The sequence below is a fragment of the Castor canadensis genome, chromosome 14 (assembly GCF_047511655.1).
Source record: "Castor canadensis chromosome 14, mCasCan1.hap1v2, whole genome shotgun sequence".
Taxonomy (NCBI): domain Eukaryota; kingdom Metazoa; phylum Chordata; class Mammalia; order Rodentia; family Castoridae; genus Castor; species Castor canadensis.
Genome location: NC_133399.1, coordinates 80,883,920 through 80,899,553, shown reverse-complemented (window position 1 = coordinate 80,899,553; position 15,634 = coordinate 80,883,920). Strand labels below are relative to the sequence as shown.

At 34.1% G+C, this 15,634-nt stretch overlaps 1 protein-coding gene across 21 annotated transcripts in view; it reads left to right on the top strand.

The window, feature by feature from the left end:
• Positions 1-15,634, top strand: part of Tenm3 (teneurin transmembrane protein 3) — a 2,373,066-nt gene that overhangs the window by 1,533,299 nt on the left and 824,133 nt on the right. For all 21 annotated transcript variants that reach the window (XM_074054924.1, XM_074054923.1, XM_074054922.1 and 18 more), the window contains exon 8: positions 7,978-8,053. The gene's annotated coding sequence lies outside the window, so the exon portion shown is untranslated. The remainder of the gene's footprint in view (positions 1-7,977; positions 8,054-15,634) is intronic.

Genomic DNA, 15,634 nt, shown 5'->3' with positions numbered 1-15,634 from the left:
TCAAACAGGAGTCAAACCAAACATACTTTTAGGTCAATGATGTTCCAGACTCTGTAGGAGTTAACTTTTTACATGTGTTTTCACAATTAAAATAGAATTATTTTAGAATTATTGTTGTACTATATTATATATAAAACTGTATATATTTATTTTATTACTATTACTTGTTTTGATAATTGGATGTCCATGTATATTTTGGAGTAATAGAACACTGTTTCCAGGGAATAAAATATAAAATAACAAAAAGTAATTCAAATGGATTTTAGTAAATCCCATAAGAAGTAAAAAAATGTCTCAGTTCTCATTGAAATTATCAGTGAGCATAAGTATAGATACAAACAAGAGAAATTTAGTTCACACATCAAGAAGAATGCACATAGTGTGCTTCAGAAATAAGTCTTAAAATGTTAGTAAACAGGGTATTTTTATGAAAAGCTATATTCATGGGCTGATTTATGCACATTCTTGCCTAGATAACTTTTAAAAAATACTACTTTAGCCCTTAGAAGCTGAAAGGATAGAACTTAGAAAAAATGAACACTTCAATTAAATACATTAATTTCACCAAGGCCAAGATGAATTAGATTGCATCAATGATAGCATTGGTTCCTTTGTTTGATTGTTTGTCTTTGTAGCTGAACATTCATACTTCTTCAAAGAACTATAAGCAATGCATTTTTAACAAAATCACAATGACTCTGTTACTTTCATGAAGATTTATTAATCCTGACTACTAAATAAAAATGTCAGAGACACAGTAAATATCATGCATAAAAAGCATAAAGAAACGCTACATTGGTTTGAGGACAAATAGGAAATGTAATTTACATTCTGAGTGGAAAATGAATTTCTAGTAATGTGAGGCAAAAACAGATTATAAGCAAAAAAGTTAATGGTTCTCATGATACCTGGGTAAGAAGGCAAAATTGAAACAAATTGGGGCTTTCTAATGTACAAACGAGCTGACTCTGGGCAAGACTGTGAAGTCGTTGCCTGCGCTTGACATCTTTTCCTTGGGTATCCAATCCCCCTAAGTCTCTCCTGGATCCAGGGATCTAAGAGTGTCTGGCCCCAGCCAAGAATCATTACACTGTGTCTCCCACTCATGAAATTTGTGTGGCCTAACATGTAACCTTTTATAGCAGTGGTTCTCAAACCTGTCAGCTGTGACTTACTTAAAGATACATATGCCTCAATCTATTTTTATTTTCCAGTGGAAGAAGACCCCATCATAATAAAATACTTTGGGAGGAAAAAAACAACACTCAGCATATCACCAACATAGCAATTACACAGTGAAACCAAATGATACACAAATACAAAGTTTAACAGTAATGCTTCAATTATGTTAATTCTTGTAAGTTTGTTCACAATGAACAGCATTTCAAAACAGCAATAATGACCACATGTCCCTCCCTAGATTTCAGGAATTCTAACAATTTGCATGTGAATCTGAATAGCACTGGGTTGCAATCAGATGTCCTGGTGGAACACTAATTTGTAGTTCTCAAGTCCTTATAGCAGCCTGCTAACATTAGTTCTTAAATAGTACCTTCTCCCAACTCAGCAAATACTAGTGAGTATCCATTAGCTTCTATGAAACTGTATGTGACTCAACTATAAGAGGCAAAGATGAGTTTTCTTTCCATTGAACTAAACATTGAGCATCCATCAGAGTCCATAGGGCATGTTTTGGGCTTTAGAGACCTGTTTCAGCTCACTGATAATGAGCTGGTAAGAATCAGAGGCTACTCCTACGTGGACATTACATTTTCACCCTGTACTATTGAGTGCTAATGACTATAAAGCTGAAAATGCCTAGGCCATTGTGGGGGAAAGGGAGATGAGAGGAGAGAGAGAAGGAGAAGGAGGAGGAAAAGGAGAAGGGACTGAAAAATCAGAATTAATCATGTCAAAGTAAGCCACAGAGGTCTATCTCACCCTTCAAAATACATCTCACAATCAGGACCTCATTAGGCTACAACTGGAAAACCAGTGCAAGGAACAATTAAGAGTTGACAACAATGTAGTCATTCATCATTTCAACCAAGACATAGATCAGAACCAAATAAAAATAAGGAGAGGCCTGGTTGGATGAGAACATATAAGAGATACTTCTAGGTAGTGTGTAAACTGCCTTTATAGGTTAAAATTGAGTTCCTCAAGCCCTATTATTCCATATAAAGAAATTTGAGTGTGCACAGAATCTTCAACTGGTACTTTCTGTGTTAAATTACCCTTGGCCATTCAAGCTAGTGTTTTGCAGAGGTAATCCTCCTTTCCCAAGACTTTGAATTGTCAGTGCCAAATTAACAGGCCTCATCTTCCATTTATTGTCCACTTGCTGTCTAGTGAGGTGATTCTATGTGTCAGACTAGGGCTCTGTGACATCTAGATGTCTAAGCATGTCAGCCATCGGTACAAAGTAAAGTGTGCAATAATGTGAAATGGCTAGTTTTTCATCCTGTTATAATTTCCAATTACATTATTCAAGTACTACTAAAGTCGATTTACAAGCATCATTCACTCTTACGTGGAGCTTACAGACAGAAAAAGTATTTAGCATACTTCACTTAAGTTACAAGGCAGGCTCTGCTGACTGGTGACCAGCAGTGTGCTTTTTTTTGGATATTAGCTTGGAACATGGGATTTAGATCTTATTACCTGCAAGCAATAGCTGTTGTTGTACTATTAATAAATCTTTAAAAGAAAGGTTTTCCTGGAGATTTTTATAGTTTATTTCCAAAGAACCCAAGGACAAATGTTAATACAGTTTTGGGTTATATTTCTTTTCATTCTCTTTTCTCTTGTTATTGTTGTTAGTAGTTCCAAAGGAGGGAAACTAGGGGAAAGAAAGACAAAAAGCATTTCTTGGAGTTGGTTTTAGACACTTTAGGTTTTCTGCTAAAAAATTCTTGTCTAGTTGACCCTGAATCCTCTTTGTGTTTGATCATAGACACTCTGACAGTACCATCATCACAGGCCCACACGGAGGATGGTGAAAGGGAAGGCTGACGGCTTGCTAAAGCACTTTCCTCATTGATAAAATTGGCAGTGACCTTAATCAGTGACTCTCTAAGCATTTTAGCACTGACAGAAATAACCATTTTTTTCCAGTCTGTCTATTTTCATCTTAGACACTTTTTCCTCTGATCTTCAGATATGATACATGTCCATAGGTTTGCAGAGCTGTAGAAATCTGGTCACTGCACTCTTCTATTTGTATTATGATTCTTATCAGAATCCCCCACATATATATTTAAGGAGATTTTATTTAAAAAAAAAAAAACCTCAAAATATTAAAAAAATGTATCTATTAACACAGAAAATGAACAGTTTAAACAGTTTGGTTACCACTGCTCATAAACCTACACAGTATACAAATTATTCTGTGTAATACATCCATTTTCCTTAAATTCCTCCATCTCAGTTGTTTTCTGAATATTTGTAAGGGGTACTGAAAGCTGAAAGTAGTTGTCACAAGATAAAAGTCAATAGTAAATGATTATTTTTAAGTCACTTGATATTTAGAAATCATAATCTTGATTGCATGGCTAAATTCAATAGCACCCTTAAGTAATTATTCTCCATAAATTAACATACTATTTCCATCTTCTGTAATTTTTAAAGAAATCAAGCCTTTAAGTATAAACTATAGCTAAATCACTCAACTTAGAATCAACCTAGAAGTTTCTCACGCCCACCTAGTTAGCCCTATGGTGAGCAGTAGTGTGTCAATCTAGTTCATAGTTAGGATGAAGCAAACAATCCAACCAACTGATGTCCTGCAGTTACTCAGCTTGTGCAGATAACACTTTGGGTTCTTTGGCATATAGTTATACTTAATAAAAAGGCCCATGATTTTAAAGGAATGAAAAGTCACTGTAATTACATATTTATAATTTGTAACTTAGGGAGTGATTATTACTATTACTATTATTACTAGCACTGGGTTTTGAACTCAGGGCCTGGCACTTGAGTCATGTTCTCAGCCCTTTTCTTTTTTTCTTTTTTGCTTTAGTTCTTTCTCAGATAGTGTCTCACATTTTTGACCAAGGATAGCCTCAGACTGTAATCCTCCTACAAATGCCTTCTACGTAACTGGGATCATACCACCATGCCTGGCCCAGAACTGATTATTCTTAACAATTTGTTCTAAAGTATGAACACTAGGAAGGATAAGTCCTGAATCATTGCATAATGTTTTCAGAAAAGAGAACTGTGGCTCACCTGTGATATTAAATTTTATGAGTATTTAAATTAGCGATTAGTATGAATCCCTAAAATTATGTAATTATAATTAAATAAATTATATGTAAAATTATATAATTAAGTAACAAAGGAAAGAAATGATCAGTATAGCCAGGTTAAGCAATTGTAAGTAAAAAGCTATTGTGTTTGTCTTAATGTTGGTGGGCCTCTTAATTAATACATGCTTCACTGTGGTATTTGAGTAAATAAAAATAACTTGTTGAAATTAGAATGTATACAGACATACAGAGACATTAATGTATTATATTTCCCAAAACTTAAGAAATCACAAACAGTAAAGCTTCTCCAAATATGACTGGTGAATACCTCTGACTATGCTAATCACTGGATCTACATAGCCAGGGATACCATGAAAGATAATAAAAGAATCTCTATGTAAAAAGAAACTGACAAAGGTGACTCCAAGAGCTTCTCTAGAGCACAAGTTAGGTGCAGAGCTACAGGCAAGAGTTCTTGTCTCTGGAGAGGCTTTACAGTTTAGAGAAGAAGGCCAAATTCAAAGTATTCTTCACAGTAAACCCAACTGGGCTACAAACCAAAGAAACACTACCTGCCTCACAGGATTGTTGTGAGGATGAAATTCATCACAAGTGTTAAACATCCAACTGATGGAAAATATATAATATGTAATTGGATTGTCTACTGCAACAATATTAGACAATGTGACTTAATTTCTGGCCCAGACTACAAACAAGAGACATAACCACTTTTCAGCATGAACCTGCTTGAATTTCAAAGCATTCTACACTTGAACACAGCCTTCTTCATAAAACTTCCCTCACTCATCCTTCCTAATGCCAGACTTTTCTCAGTGAGATTACTTCCTGATCTCTGATGACTTCCTCCCTCATAAAAATAACTGGGTCTGCCCCTGTTCCTTCTCTGTATACGCCACACTCTGTCTGATCTCCTTTAATTTCATTGCCTTAACGGTCACATCTCTGAGCCTCAAAAGTTTTTATCACTGCCCCTTGGAACAGATTGGTTCCTCTGCTACAGACTATCCAAAGATCATTGCCATTCATCATTATAATCCATTGTATCCATTCCAATAAACTTGGGCTCCATTAGACCTGGCTCACACCTTTCTTATTCACTGCTGAATCCATGGCTCCAGCAAAGTGCCTGGAATGCAGCAAGTGATTCAATCCTTGTCCTAAAGTTTCATCTGAGTTCCAATCCCTGTGAAATATTCCTCCTATCAAGATGAAATGCATATAGTTCCCCTCTTAGTTCCACTATGTTCAAATGCTGTTACTGGGTCCTCCTGCCCCATGTATCTAGATTGACCTTCCCCAGTCCAACTGCTGCCCACCACCTTCCAGGGGTCCTTTTCATCCTTCAGTCTCAGCTTAAGTCTCATCTCTTCCTTGTATTAATCTCCAATGAGTCTTTAATAATGGTGATTCTGAAGGAAGTATTCTATTTCTCTTTTTCCTTTTTAATTAATTATACAAAGTAGTGAGTCTCATTATGATATTTTCATACTTACATACTATGTACTTTGATCATATTCACCCCTATATCACTCTCTCTTGTCCCCCCTCCTCCATCCACTGCTCTTTCTCCAATAGTCCCCTTCTGCTTCTATGTATTTTAAGATCTAGATCCCATATGTTAGAAAAAACATTGTATTTGTCTTTCTGAGTCTGGCTTATTTCCAAATGACATAATTTCCTTCTTCTTTATGATTGAATAATAGCTCATTGTATATATATACCACATTTTCTTTACCCACTCCCCTGTTGATGGGTACTTAGGCAGGTTCCATAACTTTGCTATTGCAGGTGTGCTATAATAAACTTGGGTGTGCTGCTGTCTCTACTGTATGCTGACTCTGATTCCAAGTATATAACCAGAAGTGGCATAGCAGGATCATATAATAGTTAGTTTTAGCTTTTTGAAGAAACTCCATACTGATTTCCATAGTGACTGTACTAATTTACACTCCCAGCAACAGTGTACAAGGGTTCCTTTTCCACACATCCTTGAGAGCATTTGTTGTTCATGTTCTTGACAGTAGCCATTATGACTAGGGTGAGATGGAACCTCAGTGTAGTTTCAATTTGCATTTTCTTTATGGCTAACGATAGTGAACTTCGTCTCTTGCATTTGTTGTCCATTTGGACTCTTCTTTTGAGAGCTGCCTATTCATTTGTCTATGTATTGATTGGGTTGTTTGTTCTTTTGGGGTTTAATTTTTTGAGTATTTTTTTTAATATTTTCTGAATATTAGTCCCATGTCAGATGATTAGCTGGCAGACTTTCTCTCTCATGCTGTAGGCTGCTGATTATTTCCTTTGATGTGCAGAATCTTTTTAATTTAATGCAATTCTGTTTGTCAAGTTTTGCTATTAAGCTATTGGAGTCCTATTCAGAAAGTCATTGCCTATGAGTATGTCATGAAGTATTTCCCTTATGGCTTTTTCTTTTTTTTTTTTTTTTGTTTGTTTGTTTGGATTTTTTGTTTTTGTTTTTGTTTTTGTTTTTTTTTGTTATGCTGGGTGGGAATACATTGTGGCATTTATAAAAGTTCTTACAATGTAGCAAATATATCATTATACTGTTTCAGATCATAGAATAAAATCTTTGATCCATTTTGAATTGATTTTTGAACAATGTGAGAGACAAGGATCTAGTTTCAGTCTTCTTCATGTGGACATCCAATTTTCCAGCACCATTTGTTGAAGAGATTGTCTTTTCTCCAATTATGTTTTTGGCACCTTTGTTGAGAATCAAATGACTGGCCATGTGGGCTTATTTCTGGGTTTTTATTTTATTCCATTGGCTTACATGTCTATTTTTGTGCCAGTACCAGGCTGTTTTTGTTACTATGTCTCTGTAGTATAGTTTGAATTCAGGTATTGTGATACCTCCAGCATTGCTCTTTTTTGCTGAGGATTTACCTTGACTATTCAGGGTCTTTTGTGTTTCCCTATAGAATTTAGTACTATTTTTTTTCTATTTCTGTGAAGAATTTTATTGGAATTATGATGGGGATTACACTGAGTCTGTAGATTGCTTTGGTAATATAGCCATATTTGCAATATTACTTCTGCTGATACATGAACATAAGAGTCTTTCAAAATAGTGTCTTCTGTAATTGCTTTCTTCAGAGTTTTGTAGTTAACACTTGTATAGTATGCACAAGGCCTTGGGTCTAATCCCCAGCACTGCAAAAAAAATTGGAAAGATGATTATTTTTAAAAATCAGTAGTTTTCTATATATCACTAATGAACATACTCAGCAAATAGTCAAGAAAACAAACCCAGTTGCAATAGCTGCAAACAAACACCAAAGCAAACAAAAACTATCTAGAAATAAACCTAACCAAGGAGGTAAGAGACCTCAACTCCTCCATGAAGTGTTATCCATCCTCTTCTGTCTCCAAATCTCCAAACATTGGATCTATAAGTTTTTTATATACTCTTCATTTTGAGATGCTTCTTATACTTCTTTGTTTACCTAATTTCCTTGAGGAAAAAGTTCTACATCACACAACTGTGGATCTGTATCCTTTGATAGATGCAAATGTACTCAGGGGTTGTCTGTTACATGAATGGTTGTGTGAACACGTTATCATGTTATAATTACGTGGATACATGCTATTGCATGTATGTAGTAGGGTTGGAATCTACAGTTAGAATAAAATAAATGCTTTATAATATAATGATTTTTTTTTTTTGCTTGTTCTTTTTCTCCAGGTTTGTACCACACCAGTATCTTTGCTTGGCAACTTGATCAAATTGCCCCAAAACTGAGGGAGAATATACCTCTTTGGTAAGTAGCATGTAATTTTCTATACCAGTTGGCAATTACAAAGTGAATGTTGATAACTCCATTTTATCTAAAGTCTTTTCCATTAAAAATTTTAGATACTCTAACATTTTTGTCTAGTAGAGGGAACTGATGAAGAAAAAATTTTCAAGAAAATGATTAGTTCTTATGAATACTAGCGTAAAACCTTTCCATTTTACACAATGCTATGGAAATTTCTGGGAGAAATTTGTTTTTTAGAGTAAAATGTTTTGAAGCACAGCATACATTCTGAAAAATGTGCAAATTATAAATTCATAGCTTGATGTATTTTCACAAAGTGAAACAGTATGATCAATGTCCCAATGGATCCCCAACCCTGTGCCCCTCCTAGTAACACCCCTCCCCAACACCATTCCCCACCCCCATTAAAATTAACCAGTCATGACTTCTACAAATTCTGCAGATTTATTCCCCTGTTTTAAAATTATATATAGCCAGGATCATCTTTAAATTACTGGAAAATAAAGGGGAAAATGAGCAAGAAGGCCAACCAATTGTCTATTTATGTAACAGCTGTTTTGCCAGATGATCTGAGAGCTAATTGGTGTTGCATTGCTGTTTTTCTTAAGCCCTGCAAACATCACCTGGTTTAATTGAGGGTCACTGCTGATTAAGCACTGTACTCTGTTTTTTTCTGTCATATTTGTGATTAATAAGTTATAGCCTGCCCAAGATCGGAAAAGGTATTCATCACATCAATATTTACCACTGTCCTTTATAATTAGAGCAAAAGATTTTCTTTTAGCATTGACTGATTAAATTGATAATTAACATGGGATGAAGGTTTTACATGACTTCTCAAAAGAACCAAGAAAATAGATAGAGGACACTTAGATTAGCTGAAGACTTAATAACACATTTGTTAAAGCCTCTATTGTACTTATAATAATGAATGTGAAATAGGATCACATTTATTTATTTCAAGGAAGATAGCTGTCTCTCCAGCTATCTTCTATTTATTATAGAGTTTCCTAATCCTTGCTAATTTTTAGGCCTAAGAAGTACAAATTAAATCCTGACACTTCAAGTGTTCCACTTAATGATTAAGATAGTATTTATTGACTGGATTCTTGGAGAGAAAGATTTGGGGATTTCAACCTATCTGAAATTGTCAAAAATATTGAAGCCACCCAATTTCTTTTACAGAATTATTAAAAGTTATTGTTTCTCCTCCTGTGTTATTTATTTTCCTTTTAAGGCACCTGGTGCATTTCTTTAAAATAATTTCAAACAAATCATCTCTTTACATTTAGTGTCATTAATGATATTCAAATCACAATGTGACATTTTATCTAAGCTTGTCTATTGCACGTTAGCTGTCTCCCAGAGGAATCTCTTGACTTTGTCCCAAATTTTAGAATATACTTCAGTTTAAGACCTGTAGTCTTCTGTACCTATGTTATGGAAACATGTCCTTAAACACGTGCTAAGTCAGATCTTAATTATGTGAACTGAGTATGCAAAAAAAAGTACTTAAAATAATTTCTAGTCAAGTTTTATCTAAAACTAGTGGTCCTCTACCTATCTTAAAGGATATGTATATTATAAAGCAGTTAATGAGTTGGAAAATTAAAATTAGCATTAAAAGATAAAACTTGACAAAATCCCAACTTTAAAAAATGTTCGGAATTACAAAAATAGATACTTGAAATATATTCCACTCAGCTACTAATATGCATAAGTATGAAAAACCAAGGAGTTCTTTCTGTAAAGAGGACAGGGTCAATCCTGTCCATCAGCTCCCAATAGGCAACCACCATTTCAATTTCTATCATGAGGATTAATTTTGCCTATCCTTAAATTTCATTTACAAGTAATCATACAATGTATGCTCTACTTGCTTCTAGCTTCTTTATTCAGTGCAATATTTTTGAGTTTCATCCTTGCTGTGTAATAGCCATCACATATTTGGGTTTGTTCTTCTGTTTAGTGGTATTCCACTAAATTAATATGCCACGATTTTTAATCATTTTTTCATTAGACATTTGGTTTTGTTTCCAAGTTTTAGACATTATGAATAAGGCTGCTATAAACATCTTTGAAAAAGTCTTTTTATAACCATATGTATTTATTTCTCTCGGAATAATACTGAGGAGAGAAATTTCGAGGTCATAAGGCAGGTGTGATGTTTAACTTTGCAACAAACTGCTTTGCAGTATTTCAGAGTCTTTTATCATATTTTACATTCTCACCAGAAGTGTCTGAGGGTTCCATTTGTCCCAAATGGTCACTAACTGTCAGTGTTACTAGTCTTTGGGGTATGAGCTTTTCTTGTGATCTCACTCTGCTTTTAATTTGTGCTATCCTTATGACCAATGGTGCAGGGCATTCTATCATGTATATTAGCCACACATATATCTCTTTTCTGGAATGTCTGTTTAATTTATTTGCCCATTAAATGTGTTTGCCTGATTTATTCTCAAAATATTTTGGAGATATAAGCCCTTTATCAGATCTTGTCCATTATGAATATTTTCACCCAGTTTGTGACTTGACTCTTTTCTTAACTACATCTTTGATAAATAGGCAGTCGATGAAGTATAAATGATTAATATTTTCTTTTATGCTTAGTGCTTTCTATGTCCTCTCTGGGAAACACTTGCCAACACAAGTTTGAAAATCTTTGTAGTTTTAGTTCTTATATTTGTATCTATGATAATCTTGAATGAATTTTATATGTAGTATGAGGCAGGGGTTGAGATTAACTTTTTCATGTTTATGAACTTGTTCCAATGCAATTTTTCAAAAAGACCTTTCAAAATTGAATAGCTTTGGTGCATTAGTGAAAGTTGTTGGGTCAAATATGTCTATTTCTGAAGTGTTTATTCTATTTCATTGATCTACTCAATCATCCTATCCCAAATCACAATGTCTAGAATGTTAGTCAAATGGTCTAAGTCCTCTAACTTCTTTCTCATGATAGCTTTAGCTATTTTATATCCTTTATATTTCAATATATACTAAAACAAATCCTACTCAATTCTAAAAAAAAAAAAAAACTGTTGGAATTTTGACTGAGATTGCAATTGAGACTATAGTTCAATTTGAAGAGAAATGGCTATTATAACAATTTCAAGTCTTCCAATCCATGAACATGGTAACTCTCATTTAGAGCTTATCATATTTTCTACTTTTCATGATGGTACCTTCATATACACTTTAAGCTTATTCTTTAATATTTTACCTTTTATGGTATTATAAATCAAAATATTTAAAATTTTTCCTTTCCCTATTGTTTGTTGTCAGTATATAGAAATTCAATTGATTTTTAAAATATTGACCTGGTGTCAGCAACCATTCATATTTGCTTATTATAGTAGGACTTTTTTTTCCCCTAGCTTCCTTAATTTTTATGTAAATGGAAATTTTTTTCCTATGAACAAATAGTTTTAATTCATCTTTTTCAACCTCCATGCCTTTGATATCTTTTATTGTACTGCCTTGTACTACTTTAAAATATTGAGTGGAAGTGGTAAGAACAGGTATGTTTGCCTTGTTCCTAATGTCAGGGGAAAAAATGTTCAATGTTTTATTGTTAAAAATAATGCTAATTTTAGGCTTTTTGTAGATGCCTGTTCAGACTAAGAAAGTTCCCTTGTATTCCTAGTTTGTTAAGTTATTTTTATAATAAATGAATATTGAATTTGCCAGAAACTTTTTTTTCCCTGCATGGATTAAAAGATCATATGATATGCCTTTCTTTTCTGATAAATTGGTGAATTAAATAGATTTTTCCAGAGCTAAATTCATCCTACATTCTACTGATAAACCCTCACTTACAGTGACGTATGGCCATTTTGTGTCCTTCTTAATTTGACTTGATAACATTTTGTTAAAACTAATTTATCTACATTCAGGAAAGATATCAGTCTCCATCTCTCCTTGAAACAGGGTGGTGTTGGCTTCATTAATGAACTGAGAAGTATTTAAGTATTTCCTCCTCCTGTCATTTCTTAAATATTTTGTGTAAATTTATTTATTCCATAAAATTTTTATAGAAATTCACCACAGAATTCATCTAAGCTTGAAGTTTTCTTGGTGGGAAGCTTTCTAATTACAAATTGAATTATTTAAGATAAAAAGTTTGTGACATTTTTGTGTTAATCTTTGCAAATTGTGTTTCTCAGCATTTTTATTTCATCTAAATTGTCAAGTATATTTCCACAAATGTCCATAATATTCCTTTATTATCCTTTAAATATCTATATGAACTGTGATCATATTTCCTCTTTCATTCTTGAAATTGATAATGGATGGAACTGGAGAACATCATCTTAAGTGAAGTTAGCCAGGCTTAGAAAGCCAAAAATCATATGTTCTCCCTCATATATGGACTTTAGACATAAAACAAATGCAGTAATATTTTTAGACATGGGTCACATGCTAAGGGAAGGACAAACACAGAAGGAATAGAGAGAGGTAGGAAACCCAAAACTTGAAAGTGTTTGATGTGTCCACTGCAGAGAAGTTGACACAGTAACCTTAAAACAACAGAGGTCACTATGGGAAGGTGACTGGGAAGTAGTGTAGAGGTCAGGTAAAGAGGAATCAATTCAGGTTGTAATACACATGTTCATGGAAGCAATGCTAGGAATCTCTGTGTATAACTATTCTTATCTCAAACTAGCTAAAATGCTATGTCTTTCTTATTATTGCTTATGTCTTCTCTTCAACAAAATTGGAGAAGAGGCCAGAGGTTCTGCCGGAAGCGAGGTGGGGGGAAGGGAGAGGGAAGTATAGGGGTCAGGGATCAGAGGTGGGGAGAGAAATGGCCCAAACAATGTATACACATATGAATAAGCGAATAAAGAAAAAATAAATAAATAAAAAATGTTTTTGACAGATAATCTGTATTACACAATTAGATTTAGATTAGATTGTGTGTGTGTATGTGTGTGTGTGTGTGTGTGTGGTACTAGGGTTTAAACTCAAGGACTTGCACTTGCAAGCAGGAGTTCTACCACTTGAGCCATACCCTTGAAAATTTCTTATAAATAGGAAAATGTATTCTATACATAGCTCTCTTTTTGGAAGCTTTTTTAATTGTGAAAAGACAGCAGAATACTACCCTTACATGGCTGACTGGACTAGCTCCATCAACACCATGTCCAGAGCCCTGGCTTGAAACAATGATGACAATGGACGGAAGTATCAATGCATCACTGGGAGGAAGAGACAAGACTTGTTCTTACTTCAGGAGCCTCTTTTTTCAGGGCCTTTGACAAACCTGGTCATTTGCATGTCAGCTATGCTGACCTGGTCTTCTGAAAAGCACACTGTAACTTAAACATGCCCAAGGACCCTGAAGGGAAAAAAATTATGCAAAGAAAAATGTTCTCTATTCCCTTATACTTGGAAAAGAATGAATCCCTTAAGTAGGACAGCATTTGAGAGTAAATGCAGTATCTTTGGTCATACATATGAGTCCTCTTATTTAAAGGTACGATGTTCACTGGACCACATTTCTGGCCATGTTGCCAGTGCCTTAATAGCTTAGTAAGCATGATATCAGACAAATAGTCTCATTCATTATTTGTTTTCTTTGAATCTACACCCAGTTAATGCAAACTGACAAACTGAATGGTTACCTACTTATTTTTCAATCACCAAGTTGTACATCCTATTGAAGACTGTAATAAATATTGAACTTTCAAATCTTATGCAAATCTGTTGTATTTTCATGTATCTCCTCTTCAGCAATTTATTACTTTTATGCTTTCATATTGAAAATATTCATAACCTACTTAATGTCAGGCTTGTGCCTACAATGAAATGAGAAAAACACCTTTCACTGAGTGGAAGGTTTTCTTTTATGGCAGTCCTCAAGCTTCAAACTGTTGGAGGCACTTATTTTGAGAGCGGCAGCTTGAGACTGTAATATGTTTCCTCTGTTTTAAAACATCCCAAAGAATACTGTCAGCTCTAAGTTTCTATACCTAGCATCTACTAAATCAGATCAGGCCATTTTTATATAACAGTTGCAAATGTGTTTTTTTGAATGTTAAATCTGTTTCTATTTTTCAATCAATTTAAAATGTGTAGAAAAAGTGTTCTGATTGTATATTATCCAATTTTCATCAGCTGCCGGAAGGAAATGCTACAAAAATCTGTGATTTAAAACCCTTAAAACTTCTGCTTGAAATGAATGTTTTGTTAAGAACATTAGATATGCAAAGTATTTTGAATGGAATTTTGATGTCTTTATTAATAGCATTTTAAAGTTAGGATTTCAGATATTCATAGATTTTATTATCCTTGATTGACAAGGTCATATATTTTAGATCTGTATTTCTCCTTTGGAAGATAATTGTAACTGTGAAGGGAACTGGTAAAAGAAAGATAAGGAAATAATTATATCATTAATAATAAGGCTATTCTAAGAGTTATTAGGGAAAATGTATTTTACATAGGATATATAAATAACCATAAATATCGATAAATACTTAAAATCCATTGTAGAGGAATCACTTACCTAGGACCTATATGAAATACAAAGATCTTGTCTTCTGAGTTTGGAATCTAGTTAAATAAATTAAAATTCACATGCCAAAAGAATGGTTTATTTAAGAGCTATTGGAATTTAGAGGTGCAAAAACAAAAATTCCTCTTCTATACTTCATGACTGAAGTGGAATTTCAATTGAAGAATGGAGGCAATGCATAATAATAATTCATGATGAAAATAATACTGCAGAATAACAAATTTCAGTCCATTTTTATTAAATCTAAGCAACCCACACTTAATATGAAAAAATAGTGATGGAAAAACAAAATAAACCAATTACAACAGATGATTTTCTTTTTTATAGCTACATTTGGTTTAATGTTAATAGAAAAAACAGAAGCACAGAAACATTGTAAATTTTTTGATACTTACTTTTATCTACTGTACCAGTTAGTATTTATATCCCTCCATAAGTAAGAGATTGCTAGAACAAATCAGGACTCAAACATATAGGGATTTCTTTTCTCACTTAGGGCCAGTCCCAAAGCATGACAACCCATGGTGCCATTTCAAGCTTTTCTAGCCTTTCACTAGTACTTCACTTCTGTGGTTTTGGTATTGGTAGCAGCCAGATCTCCAGCCATCACATTTCTCTTCCAGAACTACAAGAAGAAAGGACAAAGATGGATGCTAGTCTGAGAAACCTGCAAGAAGCCATCTCATATTGCCTGTTTACGTACAAGTGGCCAAAGTTTGTCAGATAGGCACATCTATGTTCAGTCCAAAAGCAGTCATTAGATGGATGCATGATGGTCCAAACTAAAGATGAGGTTTGCTTTTGCTATGGAGAGATACAGGAGGCTATGGCAGTTTCTGTAACTCCTACTACACATTTTTGGTATTTTTTGGTGTTTTTGTTTTATTTGTTTGTTTGTTTGCAGTACTAGAGCTCAAACCCAGGCCCATAAGAACTCTAGCCAAGTTGCTCTACCTACCACTTAAGTCACATCCCCAACCCTTTTGTTTTTAATTTGCTTTCTAGATAGCATCACCCTAACTTTGCCCAGTCTGGCCTTGGACACTGGCCTGCCTACACCT